Genomic DNA, 16,710 nt, shown 5'->3' on the forward strand with positions numbered 1-16,710 from the left:
TGTGCAGTTCTCATTATGTAACAGCACCACAGTTTTCAATTGAAATGCTTTATTATAGTTTTAATTTTTCTTATAAACATAGCTGAAATTGCAAAGAAATATACATAATGATACATTTTAAATAATTTTAAAAGTGTTTCTTTCAAAATAGTCTCAGATCTTGGATTCCGTTTTTTTTTTTTTTTTTTTAATACATGACAACAGTGGAATGCCTTACAATCCTCATTTACACATATAGAGCACAATTTTTTGTATCTCTCTATATAAAGTATGTTCACGTCAGTTTATGCCATTATACATGTACTTTTTGTTTTTGAATTACAATTATTAAAACACATATATACCACATTTTTTCATATCTCTGTATATAAGGTATGTTGAAACCCAATTCAAGTCTTCATACATGTACTTTGTATAATGATGTCCATCACATTCCACCATCCTTGCTAATCCCCTTCCCCCTCCCTTTCCCTCCCACCTGTCTTCCCTATCTAGAATTAATCTAATCATCCCATGTTCTCCCTACCTACCCCACTATGAGTCACCCCCCCTTATATCACAGAAAACATTTGGCATTTGTTTTTCAGGGATTGGCTGACTTTACTTAACATTATCTTCTCCAAATCCATCCATTTACCTGAAAATGCCATGATTTTGTTCTATTTAATGCTGAGTAATATTCTAGTGTGTATAAATGCCACATTTTTAATCCATTCATCCACTGAAGGACATCTAGGTTGGCTCCACAGTTTAGCTATTGTTAATTGTGCTGCTATAAACATTGATGTGGCTGTGTCCCTGTAGTATGCTGTTTTAAGTCCTTTGGGTATAGTCTGAGAAGAGACAGATCTTGTATTCCAACAATGCTGTAATTATTTAAAATATAATTAAATTTATTTTCTGAATGATTATCTTTTTAATCTCTGTCATGTATCTTTCATTATCATAAGCCCATAAAATTGTCACTCCTTAAGGTTTATTTTTTTTTACAATTAGACTAAAGGATAATAAAAAACATATGATATATAAGGTGTATAATCAACCTCAATAATAAATTTCTCTTCCCTCAAAACTATTCCATAATTGTTAGTACATGGCTTATTTCTTTAATATTGAAATGAGTATGTAAAATCAATAAAATGGTTATAAAACTACTCTCCTCTTTGAGAGATTCATTATGAACAATGATAATTGAGAAAGAAATCTATATAGGCTTATAATTTCAATTGCCATAATTTTAAATTTGAAAAATACTGTAATTTAATAGACTTCAAAATTTATGTTCTTTAAAATCTTACTTGAATTACACATTTCACTATATGTTTAGTAATGCTGCCCTGACACTCAGATACTCCTTCACCAAATCTTTGGAAGTTCAGTATGAATATTTAATCTATGAGTGCTTAAATTGTATGACAAGTACATCCCTTAAATCTTCTTTAAATTTGATTTTCTGTGGAATCAGTGTTTTAATTTAAATTTAATTTTTAGCCATCATTTTCAAAATGAAAATTCACTTGAATAAATCAAATTTCTGACCCTTTCCAAAATTTCTTGGTTATTCAATAATCATCACCTTAAGTATAATCAAGTGGATGAATCTTCCATATCTTCTTAAAAGTTTCTTTTTCCTGTCAAATATTGTTTTTTATTTAAGCTTTGTGTAGGTGCCTATGTGCACATTCCATTTAAAGGAATTGGACTTCATACAAATCTAGTATTGTTTCTTTCATTGAAACTTTTCACTGCAAACCTTATATTGAATTGATTTCCTTGCACCCTCTATTCTAGAAACAATCAGTAGAGAGTTTGAACAAATCATCATATTGCCCATTTATTTGGATCTTTGTCTTTATAGTTTGACTTTTTACTGATTACTATTGAAGAACATTACTGTGCTCAGCTAATGAACCAGATCCTTTCTTCTCTTGTATATATAATAACTCCTGCAAATCTCTAGAGCTTTCAATTCTCTGCATTGAGAATTCCATCTGCATACAAATATGTTTTAAGTAAACTTCAAAAATAACAACAACCTCAACAATCAAACTCCCTTGATTCCTTTCTTACCGAAGATAGCATCTTACTTCTCTGCAAAATATACAACAAAAAATTTCCCCAAACCCATTGGTATTTATGGTTTTAATTCCTTCTGTCTCTTTTAAAATTCATTTCATTTAAGTTTATGTATCCAACTTTCTATAAAAGTGTTCTCTTGGGGAGTAAAATTGATCAAATTATATTATATTGCATGTACAAATATGTCACAATGAAATCCACTCTTCTGTGTGACTAATGTGTACTAATGACTGTCTTCAAGTGTTCTTATCAATACTGCAGGTATCAATGTGTCTTCCTCCTTGAGTGCATGCTTAAGTACTCTTGTTTTTTTTTTTTGACTCATCAATATTATTTGACATATTTTCCACCCTTGAAATACCTTTTGCACTTGGTTTCAGATATTGGGTCTTGATTTCCCTTTTACAGTATGAATCGTTTTTCTTATTCTTTCCCCAGGGTCTTTAGCTCAAGTTGTGGATAATCCTTTTATCTCAAGACTTGTACTTCTTTTTCCACAGATTATGGAGTAAATATAGTTTATGTTTTCAATAGTCATTTACAGCTGGTGAGGCCCAAATTTAGGTGTCCACCCATGCCTTCCCCAGAAAGTCGAGCCTAGTCTCCTAATTGCCTGTATGACATTGCCATTCATAGAGACCATTATTATGAGGCTTCTGAGTCATGAGTGTTCAAATTCACTGACCTATTTTGAAACTACTTTAAATAAAACTAAGCTTAGCAGACAAGCTACTTGGAAACTTGTATCTCAAAAGTAGGGTGTATACCCACACACCTGAACACAGCAGGGCTGCATTTGAGTTCACAACCTCCGGTGACAATTGTGGTCTTTTAAAATAATAATGATAGTAGACTCTTTCATGAGACAGAGTTATAATTGTTGGTATCTCTGAATGAGAAGATATAAAAACTGGAAGTTTATTTAAATTGATATACAGTTAAAATATGTACCAATTGCATGTGTTTAAAAAAATCTTTCTAGTCATAAATGTTAATATTAATTAATATTAGCTAATTTAAGTTTGTCATATACACTGATAATTTCATTCTAGGAAAATAAGATTGTTCTAAAAGTTTGGTCACTAACCAATATAGAGTTAATAGCTGTTGAACCAGAATATGCACCCACATATCCACATCTACCTGACTTCAAAACCCTAGCTTCTAATCATTCTGCTGAGAGAGAGATAGATGGGATAAAGATAAGGAGATGGAAATAGATGGGATAAAGAAAGAGAGAGAGTGTGTGTGAAGAAGGGGAGAGAGAGTTGTTTGGGCTCCACCTAGCACCCTCAACCCCCTGGTGCTGTGCTTCTAGACTAGTATAGAATATTTGTGAAGAATTTTCCATCTTCGGTTAAATGCTGGTGCTGATTGAAGTATATTTACATTCTTTGCAATAACAATACTTTAATAAGACTTTGCTGCACATTTAGATAGCTCTAGTTTCCTCCAAACCATAGTGGATTGTTTCCAGGACACCTTAAACCCCAAAACCTAAGGATGCTCAAATCTCTTACATGAAAAACCAAGGCGTTTGCATATAGCCTATGAACATACTCTCCTGAAGTTTAAGTAATCTCAAGATTATATGTAATGCTGAGCTCCATGTAAATCTTGTGTCCATGGCTGTTACACGGTGTTGTTTAGGGAATGGTGACAAGGAGAGTCAGTACATGTTTGGTACAAATCTAATCTTCTTATAGTTTTGCTCTGTAGTTTGGATCCATGGTTGCAGAACCTGTAGATACAGAGGGCCTTCTGTGCTCCTCACAGGGAAAGGTCAATGCTAGGAATAAGGAAGACCTCCTTTTGTCTAATTTTTGCTGATAACCTACCTGACCTTGGGCAAGCCACTGTGAGCTTCATGTTCTATAAATAGGTCAACTGTTCCCAGATTGTTCCACTTCATAGGAGTTTAAAAGATGTGAATGAAACCATATTTTGAAAATATAGAAATATAAGGCATTTTAATTGTGAGCATTGTAAATAAAGGCAGGTTTTGTTCTTCAGTTCCAGTTTTCTTATTCTTACAGAATCAGATGATGTTCTTATATTGAATAGGCAACCTGGTGTCTTTGATTCAATTTCAAATCATTAAGGAGGGAAAAGAAATTGAGTTGCGCCTTGGGGCATGTTCTGGCAAAGTAAGGCAGCATGCTTTCAATGGGGTAGGAGGGAAAATATGAGGCACCTCAATGACATAAATCTGTATTTAGAATATAGAACAGGATTTGCAGTAGCTAAGGGCTTGTCCTACTTGGCAGTAGATGCTGGTCTACACAGTTGGCTATGTGTGTCAGCTTTTTTTTTTTTTTTTTGCATATTCAAGTGTACAGTTTAAAGTGGATCTTGAAGGAGATGCATGATTTCTAAAAACAAGTAAAATGTGCTGCACTTTTAAACATTTTTCTTCCTTTGTTCACAATCTAAACATAACCAATCAAATTAACCTTATGAACTATTTGCTTTTCTTCATCTATTTCTTATTTCTTTTTTGCTCATAAAGAAGAAAACAGAATGCATTTTATGTTGTAAACTGAAAAAAGAGGATAATTTAAATATGCAGAAGCTTGATTTAAGCCATAGCAAGAGCACAAAAATTATTTGTTGTTTAATAGATTTATGTCTAATTAGCTGACCAACAGGGGGCTGGTGCTGATAGTGCCTAGTATCTGAAGTAAATGTTATTTAACAGCATGGGGCTCCAATAATGCAGAAGCAACCTTCCAGGCATTATTTCATCCAAGTCCACAAAGACCCCCATGGTGGCACCTCTACATTATTTAAAATCAGTTAATCATGTGCCTCATAGGTGTTGGACACCTTTCAAAATGTTCTTTAGCGATGAGGTCTTTGTCTCTGAGTTGTGATAAAAAAAAAAAAAAATCTCTTCCACCATCTGTAAAATTCATGCAGACAATGCTCAGAGATTCTATAAGAAAACAATGCAGGCACCTCCTGCTCCCTATTTAATCCCCACTTAAATAAAAGTAGATTCTATAATTCCATTAACTTTCATAGTTCATATTACATTTATCAAATACCTTTTCATTTTACTTTTTTTTGGTTGTTCTTTTTGCTCTTATTTGAGCAGTTTTTAACTCTGAGCAAATTAGTTAATGTAAGAGTAACAAGGAGAGAAATATCTGTTCATCAAAGGGGCATTTTTCTACTTTTTATGTTCTCTCATTGAAGACTTTGCTCGCTTTGTGTTTTATAAGTGTTGTTCTCATCTTTGCACACCACAGTGACAAGGCATATATACATACCTCACACAGCAAAATCAAAGATTGAAATCCTTACCTGCATATTACAAACACAAAACACAATGCTTTCTAGCCAAAAATATTAGTGACAAAACCATGCAATTAGTATACTCATAAAGCACTTGGTGACACATGTGCACACATCATAGTCTTCTGAAACTCAGGTGGCATCCTGTTTTCTAGGCAGCCCTCTCCCTGGGCATCAGATGTAGACTAAAGTTCTACCTGATTGTTTGAAGATACACAATAGGATATTCTGGGCTTGTAAGCCTCCAAGTTTATAATTCTAACAATCTCTGCATTTGCAATGAAGGCTCCTGATGGCTAACCTGTAAAAAGCGGGTTACTACCCCTGTTTAGCCTCCAGGACAGAGCCCTGAAGTGGTACCTCTCTATGCATGTCCCTATTGCTTACGAACTAATAACCTCAAGGTTTCTGCAAACACTGTTAGCCTCAGCATTCATTTCTTCTTCCTAATTGCAACTACAAGAACATTGTCTCTCAGAAGTATTCACATACAAAAAGAAAGTGTTGAGGGAGCATGACTGTGAGGCCTATTTGAGGAAAATGATAGAAAAGACATTAAATATTTTTATGCCAGCCAGAAATGGTTATAAACATGGAACTAGGCTTGAGAATTTGAATGACTTATTGCCTGATTTTTAAGTATTTTGACAATATCAAGAGTAGTGGCTTCTAAGTCAGTACAAAGTGAATTATTTGACCTCTAATTGAATGGATAAAAGAAGTATATCATCCTTATTGAGACACAAAGTTATGCAAAATAGACACATGTGCCAGTTTTTATATTATTATTATTATTTCTTTCAGTTCATTCTAACTTAACAGCTTGAAGTTCTCTGTAGAGCCTGGTTAGTGGAACCATATTTGCCATAGGAAGTTGACTGGTAAGGGTTTCAGCTTCACTGAATGTCAGTAAGCCTCTTTTGCATACATGCATGTGTACGTGCTCACACACACACGCACGCACGCACGCGCGCGCCTGCGCTTTATCACTTTCTTCAAATATTTTAACATTGCAATTTAAACATTCCTTTAAGAGCTCTTAAGTGTGACAACCCTGGAGCCCACAGTGAGTGACTTCTCTAGGTCTTCTTTTAAGGTCACAACTTCTGCAAAGAACATGATTCTTCCAGATGTCCCCTGTTCTCATCAAACAGAGCAATTCCTGTAAAATCAACAGTTCCCAACCTGCACTGAGGGAGATCATCACATCTTGTCATCACATCTTGGCAGAACTCACTTCTTCAGAACCTGGTTTGACTGAGGATCAGACACTCAAGTTCAGTCTGGCAAAGGAGTAATATTGAAGGTCCATAAACCTAAGTGTCTACTGAAAGATCAAAAGAAATCATTATGGCTGCATTATGAATGCTGAGAAAAGATAACATTAATATGTACCGAGAGTTTTGATAACAGCTAAAAATTGTTGATTGGAATTCATTATTCTAGAATGTCAACCAGTTTTTCACTGATAATCAAAAAAATAAAATAAAATAAAAATAATGGTGCTCTAGTTAATCACTAAATTTAAAATAAAATGAACTAGAAGTGATTTTAGGTTAAACAATGAACTCAGCCTGGGTCCTGGAGGAGGGTGCGGGAGCAGGCAGTTCTGGGAAATCGGTTGCCATGTGAATCTCCTCCTCTCGGATGCCAACACTACGTCTAATCTGGGGAGCAGCCATTGTTATTTTCCTTTTGTTGTGGCTGATTTCAATTAAAAAGACTATTTTATGGTAGAAGGAAGCTGCTGTCCCATTTATTTTGATTAAAGCACATGAAGAATACTTAAATCACAGGGCTGAGCCCGTAATTTAGAGAGAAAAGGGATCTTCATAAGTGAACGTGTGAGGTTGGACACTGAATTGTAATTCAGCAGAAGGCACAGGAATGCCACCAGGAAGCACGAAGTTGTGTTTAGGGCAAGGCTGGGCAGTGCAGAGAACGTGTGGGCTCAGGCCTTCCAAAAAGGTTTCTTCCACATACTGGGAACAGATGTGAGGACTGTGAGCAAGTTACTCTCATTCCTGAGATCCCAGTCATCTCCTCTGCAGCTAGAACACTTTTGGGTTCCATGATCTCTAAGGTTGATCCAACTTCTCAATGCTGTGTTCTAACTCTTGAATTTGTTGTACTCAAAATAGCATTCTAATAAGCAAACTATGTACTATCTCTTAGGACTTCAAAGCTTTTGCCCAGTGGGAGATTCTTCTGACTCATCCAGCTGCCACTCAGTAGAAGATTGGAAGCACTGGAGACTTTATGTGGTTTTAGAAGCTTTGTAGAAAGGCATAGTATGTCTATAAGGAGTTCATCCATTCTTAAATGGGAAATTAGACTCCATTCTGACCTGCTTTCCCCTGACAGCCTTCTCTGATTTCTTCCCAGTGTTTCTTTTGCTGAGATATTTTGGCATTTTCATAGAGTCTGATAAACAACAGGTAAATATGAATATTGTTACAATAGCACATCTTATGTACTTAAATTCTGCTAAAAGTATCCCAAATAATTTTTAAGAGCTTGTCTCTATGAATTCATGTGTATGACTGCACATGTACACACATGAGTGTCAGAGGTTTGCAGCTGTGATAGAGTTGTGATACCTCAAATGAATTCAGTGATCTCAATATTCCTGTCATCCAGAGGAAAGTCCTGTGACCCAACTGATCCCTTTAATTTTCAAATATGAAAATTCCTCTCCCTGCTTAAAGATTCCAAATGATCTTAGGATCAAGTACAAAAGGCTTCATCACATTGAATAAAAGTCACCTCCATCCTGGAAGTCAGTTAGCTTCTATAGGTTCTATGTCCACCTTTTCTCTCTCTGACCCCATCTCAGCTCCAGCCATTCGACCTACTTTCACCTGCCTGGCTTTTCTGATTTCTTCCCAGTGTTAAGCCTTTGCAGACTCCGTCTCCATTGACAGAAATGCCCTCCCCTGCATTGCCACTAGCTTTCCTTTCCTCAGGTTGCAGCTGGGAAAGATCAATTTTCAGTATAAGTTACAATAACCATTGCATAATATCATTTCTGTATTTGACCACAAAGAAGGAGCCTATGATTTTAATTCAATCATTCATTCATATTTATTGAGCCTCGGCTGCAGCTGTGTAAAAATACCACAGAGAACCATAAAGAAATGTGGCACACGCACACACACACACACACACACACACACACACACACAATAAGAAGAAGAAGAATGAAGAACAGCATGTGGTAAATCCAAGTGCCATGTGGGTTTGGGAAAGAGTGTGATCACATTTTATTAAATTTGGAAATATTTATTGTCCTACATAAAACTTGACTAATTGCATTGGCCAAAAGGACTTTTATCTCTGGAAGGCACCCTTCAGGGTGTTCTAGTGTGACTGGCCAGGGATCAAGGAAGGTCTTAGATCCCCAAGTTTTAGTTCAGTTGGAACTTCTCCACTGCCTTCTTGTGGTTCAAAAAAGTTTGAAAGCCACGGATGTTTTCTCCTGGGATAATAGCATATTATGACATTAAGAGATAGTCTCAAGGTGATTTTTCATTTTCAAGGAAATTGGTTGATAACAAATGAATCCTTTCAAATTTGAAGCAGCGCCTGTTCCCCAGGTCACTGAAGTGAAGAAGTGATTCATCAGTTCACAGTCACACACGAGGCCAAGGCAATTCAGGACACCAGACACCTTGCAGGCACCTTAATTATTCTTATTTCCTTTTCTTTAGTCAAATTCCACAGAACGAGTATTCTTTGGAAATTATAACACTGATCTTCAACAAGATCTCCATGCCCTATGTTAAATGCAAACATGTCAATATTTTGCATCAAGAGTTCTAGTTTTTGAGCAGGAGGAAAAGGCATTGAGCTTAAGAACTACAAGTTCCTGAAATCCCTGTGGGAGAAAAACTGACATCTTAACTATAGCTCTTCTCTCTTTTTATTCACTTGAATATGTGTTATAGCTCATGATTTAAGCTACTTTCGATTTCTCTTAATCCTGCTTTGTTTTGAGCTAAACTAACTACACTTCTCTAGGATTCAAGTGCTCACTGTATGAGGTAAATTAACTCTTCCAGTGCTCTGGGGTACCAATTAATGCCCCAGAGGAGGTAAATTGCTAAATGGTGCCCCGCTGGTCGGAAAGACTGAATTTTCCTCAAATGGTTCTGTTGCTCTCTGGCACAGGGTAGATTACTCCTGATGGTTCTCTGTAGGACAGGATCCATTCTTAAATGGGAAATTAGACTCCATCTGATTAGCAGGTGAGACATCAGCAATGAAAGACAAGTCTGCAATATACCCTGGGCATGCTGGTTCTCGTCTGATCTTGGAAGCTGAGCAGGGTTGGGCATGGTGACTACTGGGATGGGAAACAGCAAAGACACAGTAGTCACCATTAGATAATCAGGAGATATCAAATACTTCAATGAGCTCAGAAGGCAAGAGAAAAATAGAAGGACATGGAACACAATATTAGAGAGCATTGCCAATTTAGAATTGTATGAGCATAAGTGGGAACCTAGGGTTGGATTTTTGGAATCTTCTATAATTTTTTTGGAAGCATGGATCATTTGTGCTGTACACAAACATTTCACACACAGTATTTATTTTTTCTTCATTCATTAAAAATACATAAATAAATATACAGAGGTGCAAAAGACTTTCAGTCCAGCATCTTTTGCACATAAATTTTTTGTGTAGCTTGAATATTCTCTTTAAAAAAAATCAAATTTGAGTGGGGGGAAAGGGTTGAGTTTTTTTTTTTTAATGTTTTTCCTAGCAGTTGTTTTGATTGTATCAGAATACAAAGATACAATATATGTAACATGAAATTTACCATGTTAACCATTTTTGAAAGCATTGTTCTGTGACTTCGTGTGTAATCATATTGCTGGTGTTTCCTGATACAGTTGGAGCTCCTTCAACTTGTAGACATTGGTCTTCCTTATATTCAAGAAAGTTCTCTTCTAGAATATCTTGACCCTTTCTTTGATTCCACTTGTTGCAGGTGTAAGGACTGCTTTTATAAGGTACTTTTTGATGAATATAACTATTCAGAATTTCTATTGTACATTGAGTTAAAAACTATTTTCCTTTTCCTTCATTTGCTTTATTTGTAATAATTATTATTACGTTTTGATAGTCTATTAATTTTGAGGGGCAGCTCAATGAAGAGAAAGACAAGACCCCTCTTGAACTTTTTTAACAGAGAAGAACAAGAACACAGCCATACATATAATCATTAATTTGTAGCGAGTGCTCTGAGGAAAGCAAACAGATAATTACTGGATTAGGGGAGCAGCCACCCTGTAAGATGGATCCATCCAACCATCCAGCGATCTATTCATCTATCTTTTACTTATCTACAGATATCATCTATCTTTTCAAAGTTGTACATAAGCATCATAAAATAAAACTGAAATTCATGTGAATAAATCCCTCTAGGGAAAGATACTTTAAAGAGAACATCCAAGGCTGAGCCCTGAATGAGTTCAATCATGGAGATGGGGACATGAAGCTTGTAAAGGAGACTGAAAAATCAGTGGACCAGAAATAGGGAGAAACTCAGGGGGGAGAGGTGACATCAAACTAAGACTAAGGGAGTGTCCTAGGGCAAGAGCAGAGTAAAATCGCACACCGTCTCTGCAGGACTGCATCCAGGGAAATGTTCATGACCCTGAAAAGAGAAGTTTTCACCAAGTAGTGTCACAGAAAACCAGCAGATGGGGACAGAGGGAATGAGAGCAAAAGCAGAGACAGGCTGTGTAGACAGTTCTTTAGAATTCTGTGCAGTGCAGTTGGGGAGAGGAACAGTGAGTCACGGGAGGTCACCTGTGGACAAGGACAGGAAACGGAACACACTCAGATGCTAATGGCAAGAAAGGCAGCCATTAGGGATGCAGAGGAGACAGTCAATACATGGATCTTCTTGAGGGGCAGAGTAAGAGGATTCTGCAAAGAAGCGAGAGGTTCAGGTTTTGGTAGAGAAGGGCCTTTCATTGCTCATCATGAAGAGAGGGACCTGCAAAGGTAGTTCAGAACTTTGGCCAATGAGTTCTTGCTCTGCTTCTGGAAAAGCACAAAAAAATAAGAAAAATTTTAGCACTGTTTATAGTGAGCAACACTCTGTGATAAATGTTTTGCATATGCTATTTTAATTACGTTTTAAACATTTCCAAGCCAGTCTTCTTAATTAAACAGCCAATGGAACTCAGACTCAGAGGAATTGAGTGGCTCGCCCCAATTCACAAATCTGCTGATTGCTGGAGCTGAAATTTGAAAGTAATTTGCCCGATGTCAAAGCCTGAATATATCTGGACACTTATTTAGTTATTAACAAGTAAGTAAGTGGTGAGGCCCAGAGAGCCAAACCAGCCTCGCCACTCCCACATGCCCCCACCACCAGGTCTTAGTGTAGAACACAATCTCTAGCTTCCCGTCCAGTGTTCTCTCCACTATATCCTTTTTCTCAATTGTGCTAGGGGCAGATGGCTTTTTATATTAAAATAAATGATTGTTGATTATAAACACAATTCACTGAATTTAGTGATAAGCAGAGGAGGAAACTATAATGATCAAAATCATGAGAATCTGATAGATATACTTGTTTTTCTAGAGATAAAATAGATTAGTCAAAGAAGTCCTTGTATAACTACTGTAGATTTTTCTCTTAAGAATTCTAAGTACAGGGTTGGGGATGTGGCTCAAGCGGTAGTGCGCTCGCCTGGCATGCGTGCGGCCCGGGTTCGATCCTCAGCACCACATACCAACAAAGATGTTGTGTCCGCCGAGAACTAAAAAAATAAATAAATATTAAAAAAAAAAAAGAATTCTAAGTACATACAATCAGTATTTACAAAGAATTTCCCAAGTGCTTGATTTATTTTTAATCAGGATGCTAAGGTGCTTAGTCAGTCTGATTATAAAAGGAAAAAGTGCAATAAATGACATTAAGCTTTTCTGAACCCACACACACTGTAGAAACCTTTGGATAAGGAATTTATGTTTACCTTTACTTTTTATGATGAAAACTTTCAAAACCTTTCTTCTAGCTTTTTGAAAGCCACAGTACATCCTACTGTGCGATGCACACCGGAAGGTCCTGCTCCTGATCAACCTCTCCCACCCTACCCTCCCCAGTCTCCCAGCCTCTGGTAACCACCATTCCACTCTCAACTTCTAAGAGATTAACTTTCTTAGATTCCACATGAGTGAGGTTATCTGATGCTTTTTCCCATGCCTGACTTATTTCTCTTAACAAAATAATCTCAAGTTTTGTCTATGTTGTCACTAATGGCAGGATTTCATTCTTTTTTTAATGGCTGAACAGCATTCCGTTGTGTATACATGCCACATTTTCTTTATCCATTCATCAGTTGATGAACATTTAGGTTGTTGCCATTTCTTGGTTACTAGGATTAGTGCTGCAATGAAGGAACATAGAAGTATATGCAATGTTTTCATCTCCCTTCAGGAAATATGCTTAGCTGGGAGATTGCTGGATCATATGGTGCTTCTATTTTTAATTTTTTGAGGGACCTCCTGTACTGTTCTTCATGATGAACAAGGGCTCCCTTTTCTCCACATCCTAACTCTCTTTTGTCATCTTGCTAATTGTCATTCTCACCAGAAGAAGGTGATGTCTCATGGAGGTTTTGATTTGCATTTCCCTGATGATTACTCATGTCAAGTATTTCTACATACTGTGTTTGCCATTTGTTGTCTTCTTTGGAGACATGTCTGTTTGGATCTACTGCTTAATTTCTAATTAGGTTATTTGTTCTTTTGCTGGTGTGCTTTTGTTGTTCCCTACCTATTCTGGATAGAGACAGACCTCTTGTCTCAGGTGGGATGCAATTTAGGGAAAACTTAAAAACATTAACAAGTATGATTTAAGGTAGTGGCAATTTTTCAAATGCTATTTGTGTGATTTTTAAATAATTCTTCTCAATATAATAAAGATTTCCAATCTAATTTTAATAAACCCTTGTCAGGGCTGGGGATGTGGCTCAAGCGGTAGCGAGCTCGCCTGGCATGCGTGCGGCCCGGGTTCGATCCTCAGCACCACATACCAACAAAGATGTTGTGTCCGCCGAAAACTAAAAAATAAATATTAAAAAATTCTCTCTCTCTCTCACTCTCTCTCCTCTCTCACTCTCTCTTAAAAAAAATAATAAACCCTTGTCAGATTTATGAGCTATAAATAAAATTCTAAGAAAAAAATTATCTCCATATCATAAAGATATGCCCTCCATTCATTTTATTAATTTTTGTTTCATCCTACAATTATGGCAACCTGTATATTTTTTATTTGCTCTTTTCCAATTGTGTAAATACACCACTACATATATATGAACATTGTTTTTTTGCTCCAGAACTCATGTGTTATTTTAACCAATTTCATGTAAAGTCCAAATAACCTAGATGACAGCACCTGAGCTCAGATCCTACTGACTGTACATCTCCCTAAGGATCCTCAGAAAGTCCCACAGGATCAAGCACCTGTCCCTCAAAATGGTGGCCAATGTGATGTTGCACGTTATATTGGTCTCACTTAATCCTGTTCATTTTCTGATTCATTTCTTAATATTCATTCTGAGATGATATTACCAAGTAAACAGTGAGTGTGACACAGGATAAAGCAATGACAATTATTACATTTTTATCTACAAAACATAAAGGGAAATATATGCATCTTTAATTTTCATGTGCCCAGTATTAAAATGAATATTTCTTTATCAAAAGTTCAAAACACACACAAAAGATTTTATTTCAATAAAAAAAAGTTTTTCAACTTAGATTCATAATTTCATCAGATAGATGCTTTGGGTTGCTCAAGATCCTGGAGTTTGCTTCATTCTACAGAAATGAAAGTATGAACAATAGTATATAATATGAATCACTTACATTTTAATCTTTAAATCAATAACATGATCAGTTGTAATTCATATTAGATTTTGAGATGATATTTTTGATATATCACATTAGACATGAAGAAACTTATTAATTTCATAAGCTAACATTAAATCAAACAGGTTGCTTCCATTAGAAGTCAGAGATAATTTGCAAAATAATTATTTGAAGTTGGGTTAAAAATAAATATAAGCCAGGGAACAAATTAGCCATCATTCATTACAACCTTTTAAAAATCTCTGTGTGCTTTTTCTTGAATTGAATGACCAAGTGTTAATTTCTAATTATACTAGATAGAGGAATTCTTACAACATACATCAATGCTATAGTGTCACAGGAGTATTGAGGGGAATGGCATCTGTAATAATGGCTATTTACTTACGTTTACTTTAGTTTTCTTCATATCCTGAAGTTGTGAGAGCCTGACTCAGAAGAGAAAAATAATAGATCGATAATAGACAGTTGTAGGAGGAGTATGGATGCAGATATACCAATATTTGTATACTGGTGGTCATTTAGATATATAAAATGTGATAATATATATTCTGTTAGACAATCATCTTCTTATGTAAAATTAAGAACATATTTCTGTGACATAAGAAGAATTCTGAGTTGATAATTTTTCTTTAATGCATTTTTTATCCATAATACTTTCTGTAACTTTCTCAACATGTTGGTAAAAAAATTTTGTCACTGTGACCAAAATATGTGACAAGAAAAACTTAGAGAAATAAAAGTTTATTTTGGCTCCTGGTTTCAGAAGTTTTAGTCCATAGTCACTTGGATCAATTGCTTTGGTCCTGAGGTGCAGAAGACCATCGGAGCATAAAGGAGTGTAGACAAATGGTTCTAAACTCAAGGTAGCTGAGAAGCAGGGAGAGTGGAAGGTATCAGGGACAAGACAAAGTCCCCTGGTGACCTACTTTCTTCTACCCATTCCGACCTGCCCAGGGTTTCCATCTCTCTTACTAGTCCATTCAAATTATTAAACCATCAAAGTAGAGCCATCATGATTCAAACACTTCCCAAAAGCCCCACCTCTGTACATTACTGCATTGGGGACCAACTTTTCAACATATGAGCCTTGGGGGGACATTCCATACCCAAACCATAACACTAGATGCCATTATAATGAATTCATTTACATTTTTTCAATGTACTTCTGGGGATATTTTTTGTGATCAAGCATACGTTATTAAAGTATAAAGTACCTTAATAAACATGTTATTAAAATCTATATATCCAGACATGATAAATCCATTGTATTTTATTCACAAGAAAGGAATCTTGTATCATATTATTCTTTAAATAATAAGAAACAAAATTACAAATACCATTGAAAATTCAAAGGAAATACTTCCACAAAAGGAATTTTTGACATTGGATGATGGATCTGAAAGACCAAAGAGATTTAGGAAGTGTGCTCAAAACTGGCCTTTCATGTGTGTTTATGTATTCAGCTTGTCCATCCTCCATGAGCCCCACCTGCCTCAGAGATAGCGGCAATCATTTATTTATCTGCAAAGAGACTGGAGTCTGAGTTGATCTTCATTTCAGTCATGTACTGAATGTAAGAATTGTGAAAAGCAATTTGGAGCCAAGACACATCCTTTCTCTGAGAAAGAACTTGTACATTGCAAGAAACTGGAGTCTTGCTGCTCAGATCTACTCTTGGAGAATAACATAAAATGCATCAGAAACCTCCTAGTCTATTTTTAGACAGATGTGGACATTTTGTCAGGTCAAATCATGAAAGGAAATCTGATATAGTTTTCTCAATTTTATCTTCTCATGAAAGGCCATAGTTAATTTTTTTAAATGTACTATATAAAATAGTTGCTTTGAGAACTACAAGTTAAATTATAGCCTTGTATGAGATCCAGAGGAACAAACAAAATATTCCCATCTCTGCCAATGTTTTGGAAGGGAGTGTGTAATTTCTTCCGTTAGCCAAGCTAATTAATCAATGATGACTGACACTCATGTATGTTCACGTTTATGGAAAGCAGTATTGCCACGATTTATATAATTTAGCTCTTATGAAATGCTGTACACTAATTTTAGGTTAAATAACCTATTCATTTAACTTGTAAGTAGCAGAACCAATTCAGTTATGCATTTAATTCTGTGCCTATATGATTCAGGGAAAAAAAAAGACAAACATATGTAAGCCTTTGGTGTGTGTGTGTGTGTGTGTGTGTGTGTGTGTGTGTGTGTATAAATTTCCTTAGTAAGAGTTTTAAAGGATTTTCAAATACTTACCATAGACAAAGCTATGTATTATGGGAGACAGAGAGATGGAAAAGTGCTTATTAACTAGAAGGATGTTTGCAATATAGTAATGGGGATAAATCAAATACATCTGTGCACACTAAAACTCTTCATATTAGGATAAGCTTAACATTTTACTAGTTCTTTTGGAGATTTTAATTTAAT

General features: G+C 35.8%; 1 protein-coding gene across 1 annotated transcript in view; it reads left to right on the forward strand.

Moving 5' to 3' along the window:
• Window positions 1-16,710, forward strand: part of CNTNAP2 (contactin associated protein 2) — a 1,934,648-nt gene that overhangs the window by 198,451 nt on the left and 1,719,487 nt on the right. The window lies entirely within an intron of this gene.

The sequence above is a fragment of the Spermophilus citellus genome (assembly GCF_964194105.1).
Source record: "Spermophilus citellus genome assembly, chromosome: 3".
Taxonomy (NCBI): domain Eukaryota; kingdom Metazoa; phylum Chordata; class Mammalia; order Rodentia; family Sciuridae; genus Spermophilus; species Spermophilus citellus.